We start from the raw sequence: 7903 nt of genomic DNA, 5'->3' as shown, positions 1-7903 counted from the left end.
AATAAGAGCAAATTTGAGCTGCCATCCCCAATCACCACCATCTCTTCTGGTAAGACTAGATTAGCACTAACTCTCATCTGATGAAGGAGTCACCTCAAGCTTGGAAACAGCCAGTCGGGATCATCCAGCAAGTACAGGGTAAAACCGAAAAAAGATCCCAGAATTCTGTTCTTTGGCCAGTCCATAGAGAATGGAGAATCTTGTAGAGTTGATGTCATTAACACTTGGATACATTTAAGAAGAGAGGATGACTCTAGTTTCTTCTCTGTCTCTTTAGCTTAGCTCAAAATAACCAAGCACTTGCCCTTACTGACCTCTAAAGATCAATTACTGTTATCTGTCTTACCTGCTCTTGCTTTACATCTCCTCTTTGTTTTATTCAGCTACTTGACTTTGGTTCTGCTTCTGGCCATTTGGAATTGGTGTTTGAGCTTAGTCTCTGTTCCTTTAGACCCTGGATTTTCCTAACGGATTCCAATTTGGTTTATTCTGCTGGCTTTCTATGCTCTGAGCTATCCTAGTTCTTGCCCTTCTGAATCTAATTTCCAGCACAGTCCACTCAGCTGGCTGACCGGCTGTTTTCTCTGTGTGTTTGAGAGTATAAGTGAGTGTAAGGGGGGCAGGGGGAGGGTGTGTGCACAATTTGGATAATCACTTACTAAAATGAGAGAGAGACACAGAGAGAGAGAGAGAGAGAGAGAGAGAGAGAGAGAGAGAGAGAGAGAGAGAGAGAGAGAGAGAGAGAGAGAGAGAGAAGGAGCTCTAAACAGAAGCAAGGGGAGGGGGGAAGTTATGCATTTGTTACTCCTTATTAACCATCCTGAGGTTTGAGGCAAATTCTTAATTGTTTACTCTCCTGCCAAGAATTTTATCTCAGCTCTCAGATTTTGCTGCCACCTGGTGCTAAAATGTTCTAGGTAGTGATGCCTAAATAGTTTGACAAGCTCCAGAAGTATAACCTAGACTCAGCGATAACACAAATTAGGATACTGGATGCTTCACATAATAAATAAAAGATATAACATTGAAAAACCCCTAATTCAATATCATATAATCATTTAAGAAATGAATGTAGTATACCTGTTAGAACAAATTTATAAGAAGCAATAGTAGTAATTACTATGTAGCTCTGAGATGTCACCATCTCTTAGAAGTATGGTCCCCATTTGAGCTGTCACTCCTGAATATGACAGAATACTTAGTGTTAATACACATTAACAACAAATAATTTCTCTCAGTTAATGTCCCCCCTAATTTAAAGTGGGAGGGGGCATTTAACTTATACTCTTTGTAAGTCAAGATTGGCTAAATTTGGGGCTTCCGTGGTGGCGCAGTGGTTGAGAGTCCGCCTGCCGATGCAGGGGACACGGGTTCGAGCCCTGGTCCGAGAAGATCCCACATGCCGAGGAGCAACTAGGCCCGTGAGCCACAAATACTGAGCCTGCACGTCTGGAGCCTGTGCTCCGCAACAAGAGAGGCCGCAATGGTGAGCGGCCCCCGCTTGCCACAACTAGAGAAAGCCCTCGCATAGAAACGAAGACCTAACACAGCAAAAATAAATTAATTATTTAATAAACTCCTACCCCCAACATCTAAAAAAAAAAAAAAAGATTGGCTAAACTTGCCCAAGATTTATTTGTTTCACAGAAACTATTCTTTCCTTTTATGGTCTTCACTGGTCTGCTGTTTCTCATTCTTCATCCTGCTACTATTGTTCTCCATTGCTTCTCCAGGCAGGATTTGCTTCTGTTGCTCCTGCTTTTCCATAATTATGTTTGTCCCTGTTTTCCACTCACTGTGTTGAAAGTGGTTTTTCCTTCCAGCTGATAACATATCACGCAGCCAACTTTTCCAATTCTAACTTTTAAAGGAATGCTGTCCTATTGGACTGTCAAATAGAGCTTTGCTCATTTAGCTTTTGAGTCCCAGGTGTGGAGGGATGTTAAAAGAATTCCCCCAAAACCCAGGCAAGAGAGCAGTTTGGTAGTGTCATCCATCTGTGGCAGATTATATTTTCTAAATGTGACAAAAAGAATAACCCCCATTCTACATACTCTTATTTACAATGTGACTTTGACAGTCCTCCCATAGAGAAGTGGAATCTATGGTCCCTTCCCTAGAAACGGTGGATTTGTGGTTGAAAGAAGCGACACTATGTGACTTCCAAGGTTAGATTATAAAAAGGAATCATGTCTCTGCCCAGTTCTCTTGGGAGACTCACTTTTAGAACCCAACCACCAAGCTATGAGGAAGCCCAAACTATCTCATGCTGAGACACCACATGGAGAGATCACTTGTATTTTTTCCAGCCATCAGCCCACCTGAAGTCCCAGCCACAGCCAGCATCAACTTTGAAGACACCTCTAGATGATCCCAAACCCCAGCTATCAAGTCACCTCAGCATTCAAGCCTTGCTAGATGAGGCCCCACACATCAGAGACAAAAAACGAGCCAGCCCTGCTGTTCTGTGTCAAAATTCCTGACCCACAGAAACCAAGAGTATAATACAATTACTGTTATATGACACTGAGTTTTGGGGTGGTTTGTTATATAGCAATACTGACAGAAAAAGTATCCTCTTCAGTGTGCTCCTCATAAGTCGTGAGCGGGTACCCCAAGATGGGTGCAGATCCCAACTCCCCTTTATCTCATACATAAGTTTCTTATCATCTTGAAGCATCTTTTTTTTTTTTTTTTTTTTTTTTCGGTACGTAGGCCTCTCACTGTTGTGGTCTCTCCCGTTGCGGAGCACAGGCTCCGGACGCGCAGGCCCAGCGGCCATGGCTCACGGGCCCAGCCGCTCCGCGGCACGTGGGATCTTCCCGGACCGGGGCACGAACCCGCGTCCCCTGTATCGGCAGGCGGACTCTCAACCCCTGCGCCACCAGGGAAGCCCTTGAAGCATCTTTCTTGACCAGAGCTTGACAGCCTTCCTTTCTTGTTTTTGGGGGTCTTACTTCTGGTCAGAAGCCCCACTATTAATTTCAGAGACTGTTTCTCCATTTCCCCCAGAAGATCTGCGCCTTCACTGTAAATACTTTTGCCTCACTCATTTCTGACCCATTTCTCATGTTACCTATCCTTGATTTCTCATTCCATCATCTGCTCCTGGAATCCATATCTTCTTGGGATGAGTGCCAGTAGGAATTGTACCTTTCCAGAAGAGACTCCAGCCTACCCAAAGGAGTGTGGCCTCACCTTCTGGCTCCTACAAAACAATCATAGCATTGATAGCCCAGTATCAGTATTTTCTTGATTGTTTTAAAATTTATTGAGATATTACTACATGCCAAGCATTGTGCTAAACTGTCTACATACTCATTTCAATCCTCTCAACAACCTTATAGAGTAACAACTATTATACCTCCAATTTTAAAATAAGGAAAATGAAGAACAGAGAAGTTAGGTAATCTGCTCAAGGCAAGACGGCCTGTAAATGGTAGAGGGGGGATTCAGATGAAGGTGATCTAACCCCAGAGCCCATGCTCTTAACCACGTGTCCCATGTACAAGACATTAAACAGCTGGCATGCATCAAACCAAGCCCAGCTTTTAAGGACTATTCCAGGGTGAGGTGAAAACCTTACTTACATGTCCCTCCTGCCTTTCTCTTCCTCACAGCTTCCTATTTCTGCACGTAAGGGCACATGCATCTTTACAGGAGTAAGTAACCACTTCTAGGTGAAGAACATCCAGTTTAATTGTCTACAAAGAAAATAAACATTTCTCCAAAAAGAAGCAACGAAATCTGTAGATGCATAATTTTGGCTGCTAAAACCTAGCCAGGACAATTTATATTATACCACAGTCATTTAGCTTTTTAGGCTAAAATATCTGCATTCAGGTTACACAACAGATCTTCCCAAGAAAAACAGGTAGAAACTTTGGGTAACTAAAGGGCCAGTTCAGGACTTTAGCCTCCTGAGACAAAGGACAATCTGCCTCAAAGTGTATTCTTGCAGGGCAGAAACTGCTCACAGCAATTTAATAATAATAGTGCTTTGCATTGGTTTTCGCCAGTATAACAGGGGTGTAGCAGGCTTCCTGGGAGCAGCTACAGCTGTTGCTCCAGGCCTACTATTGAGACTGCACTCAGCATTTTGATGTATTCCCACTGTAGGCCCACCTCTTTCATGCATGGATGAGAAATGAATACTTTACCGAAAATCCCGTGGGACTAGGGGAAGAGGTTCTATACTGAAAAATTATATTTTAAACATTAATAAAATCTGTTAAATATCTCTGTTCTTTCCCCAGTTTTCCATTGTGGACAGCAGCTCTCTTTTCTCTTCAAATTTCTTTCCCCTCCCTCCAGAATTATTCTCTAAGCTCACACCCCTCTTCAGTCTCTCATTCCAAATCAACACCAAAAATACTGGCAGAAATTGAAATTGGATGCCTGCAGCACTATAGCTCCACTCAGTGTGACTATGAAGGACAGTGTTGAAGAGAAATCTCTTCGGTGGTCAAAACTCCAAGCAGTACACCTGGTTGGTTAATTTGCCTGGAAGGAAATGAACAAAAGTATTGCTCTACATTAATTCATGAGCAAATCACTAAGAGTTTGGATTGGAAGGAAGATGACTGGAGAATTGGAGGCAGTGAGTTCTGGAGAAGAGGTATGAGGACAGACCTCTTTGAAAGAGCACAGAATATGATATTCGTGTCCTAGGTGAATGCTAACCAAAGAGCAAGATCTTAATCAGGTAGACAAGATGACCTGTTTTGTGGATGTCAGTCAGCCTCTTTCCCCAGTCACTCCTGTCCTTGACCAAGGCATTCATAAATAAAGTGGCCATGGCTACAGGGATAGAGGTTGCCCATGTTGCTGATTAAAGAGCCAGTCTGGTTACCTCCACTACTGAGTCCCTAACTGCCAAAAGCAAAGACCGACACCAGTCAAATATATGACATTGTTTCTCAGTTCACCTGGCACCAGGCTGAGTATACAGAGCCATTTCCATAATAGAAGGGAAAGTGTATTGTTCTTACTAGAATAGATACTTACTTTGCATATGGATTTGCTTTCCCCTCCTCGGTGATTCTTCCCTAAACACCCATCTATGTATGGACTTACAGAAAGCCCTATGCACCGTCATCGTATCCCACAGAGCATTATTGCTGACCAGGGAACTCACTTTACAGAAAATGAGGGCAATAGTAGTCTTCCCATCACCTAGAAACAGCTCACCTGATTGAATTATGTAATAGCCTTTTGAAGATTCAGTTTAGTGCCTGATGGATGGCAAAACTTTGCTCTTCAGGATAGATGAAGTGGACTTTGTGTATCTTTTGGTTAGGAGAGGGTTAACATGTTTTCAGTCGTGTGAAGAGTAGTTTAATCATGTTATACGAAAGCATGGTCTCGTTGATGGTTTTATTTGGAAATTAAATATAGTTAAAGAGTGTGTGTAGACACCAAGTTGACAAGGGATGAACTATGCTGGATTGTGATATGTCAACCTGGATGAACTGAGAACTTCATTTCCTAGAATTCCATTTTTTGTATGAGTTAGAGGTGGCTAAGAGAGGAACTTATGCTAAAGGTCTGAAAGGCTGAAGTCAACACTTTCTGAGGGTTATTGTGGTCAAATGTGGTGATGAACAGATGCAGAGGTGCCTAGCAGGTCCATCTTGTCTTTTCCCATTAGCATTTAAACATGTCTTTCCAATCTTTAAAAATCTCTCCCTTAAGATGTTAAAAAAAAAAAAAAGCTCTCCCTTAACCTCTTGGCCCCTTCCACACTACTTTCTCTTCTTTCATGCTGTGTCCATTTTCACCTTTCTCCTCAATCCTCTGCTACTGGCCTATCACATCCTTCCCCTTAAAATTGCTCTCACTGTTCTTCTCTCTATACTCATTTTTTTCCCCTGGATTTCTATAACTATTATATGCTGATAGTGCTCAAGAATATATCTATCCAGGTGTCTCCCAAGTTTCATACCTGCATATTCAGTGGTCTACCCAGCGCCGCCACCTGGATGATAGGCACCTACAACTCAGTGGGTCTATAACTAAATGTGTCCTATTTCCCCTCAAAACTATACCTCCTTCCTATCTCAGTGAATAGCACTGTCATCCACTCAGGTGCCCAAGCCAGAAACCTGTCACTCTCTTTGCTTAGGTTTCCTTTATTTTTTGCCTGCAATGATTATTGCAACAGTCATTCTTCCTCAAGTTGCGAAGCTCCAGTTCAATAATACAGCTAGGTCTCGGGTCAAAATGGCGAGCAAGCCTGCTGTTGCAGCGTCAAGCAAATGGCTGGAGGGTATTTGAAAACGGTATTACAATGCTGCCGGGTTCAATAAACTGGGCTTAATGTGAGATGATACAACATATGAGAATGACGATGTAAAAGAATCCGTAAGAAGGCTTCCTGAGAACCTTTATAACAACAGGGTGTTCTGCGTTGAGAGCACTGGACCTGACCATGAGGCAGCAGATCTTGCCTAAAGAGCAGTGGACAAAATATGAGGAGGATAAATTCTACCTTGAACCATATCTGAAAGAGGTTATTTGGGAAAGAAAAGAGAGAGAAGAATGGGCAAAGAAATAATCATGTAGTTTAAAAATCTGTGGATGCAGCCGTTCTCAAAGTATTTTTATGAAGTTGGTTAAACCTGGAATATACAATGTAGAACTATCTGGGCTGTAAATGTATTATTTTAAATAAATGTCTATAATAATTATTAAAAAGTAACACAAGTATAATGTGCCATACAAACGCTATGGTTTATTTTCAGTATAGATCTGTCTTAACCCTGAGAATGTGGGGCAATAGATCTCCACTTTATGGGAGAAGTTGCAGCTGATAGTGGGCTGAGATGAACAAAAGGAAAACATGCTTGCACGATAGCGGACGTTGTCAGTGTGTTAGACCTGGTGACAATGCTATTCTTTCCACAAATATTCATTAATTTCCTACCATGGACTAGGGACTGTGCTTACAGGATATGCTTCCAGGGCATTGATCCACTGTGTACTTTTTCTGGGTCCTGCACATGTAGGGGATACCAAGATGAAAAAGTCATGGTCCCTGTGCTTAAGGGGCTCTCAGCTCTCTTCATCATGACCCACATCAAATGATATCTCAGATGGCCCTTTCTAATGCTAAGCTCCTCCCACAAAGAGTGCTGCAGTAAAGTTCCTTCCAGGGCCTATTATTTTCAAAGAATAAATTAATTTCAGAGGAAAATAAAGTCAGTCTAGAGACATAAGTAGGCTGTTGTCCAGATGCAAGGATTCTGGAAAACCACCACCAATTTAAAAAGCTATATGCAAGGATTCTTTTTTTGGTGACACATAGGGACCGCCTCATTGGGACCTAAGCTAAACTGCAAGCAATCTCGGTAGTGAATTCAGCCTTGTGCTCAGCCCTTTTCCAGAACCTCTGGCTTCATTATGAGAAGAAAACCTATTTATTCTGAGACATCACCACTTTGGGATAAATTCCTGGAAGCCATCATAAAAGCAAAGGGAAGATCTTTCTCAGAGTCTCTTCTCTGGATTTCTGAGAAGTGTTTCGTGTTTAGCATGTCAAGTTGCTTTTCATTTCGGTCCATGGATTTGCCCCTTATTTAATTCGCTTTGAACTTAGTTCTCCCTGTCCATCCAGAGGCCTGGGTCTCCTATGGGAGGGTAATTCAACCTTTCTGGTGTCTTCCTCAGATATCATCTTTCTCTGAGCACATTCTTCATATTATTAGTTACAAAATAAAAATAATAATATTTATATAGTACCTTACATTTCACAAAACTCTTTTCATGTGTTTTAGTTCATTTAATCCTAATAGATCACAGAAAGGCAGAGCCATGAGGAACCTGAGGTTCAGTGAAAAGTAACCTAAGATCACATAGCTGTTGGATGACAGACCTCACAAAGAACCCAGATATTCTAACTCAC

At 42.0% G+C, this 7903-nt stretch overlaps 1 pseudogene; it reads left to right on the top strand.

Moving 5' to 3' along the window:
* The first annotated feature begins 6222 nt into the window (after positions 1–6222).
* LOC136124879 (cytochrome b-c1 complex subunit 7 pseudogene) lies at positions 6223–6556 on the top strand (annotated as a pseudogene).
* The last annotated feature ends 1347 nt before the right edge of the window (positions 6557–7903 follow it).

The sequence above is a fragment of the Phocoena phocoena genome, chromosome 6, assembly GCF_963924675.1.
Source record: "Phocoena phocoena chromosome 6, mPhoPho1.1, whole genome shotgun sequence".
Classification (NCBI taxonomy): Eukaryota; Metazoa; Chordata; class Mammalia; order Artiodactyla; family Phocoenidae; genus Phocoena; species Phocoena phocoena.
This window is presented reverse-complemented; position numbering and strand designations above follow the sequence as displayed.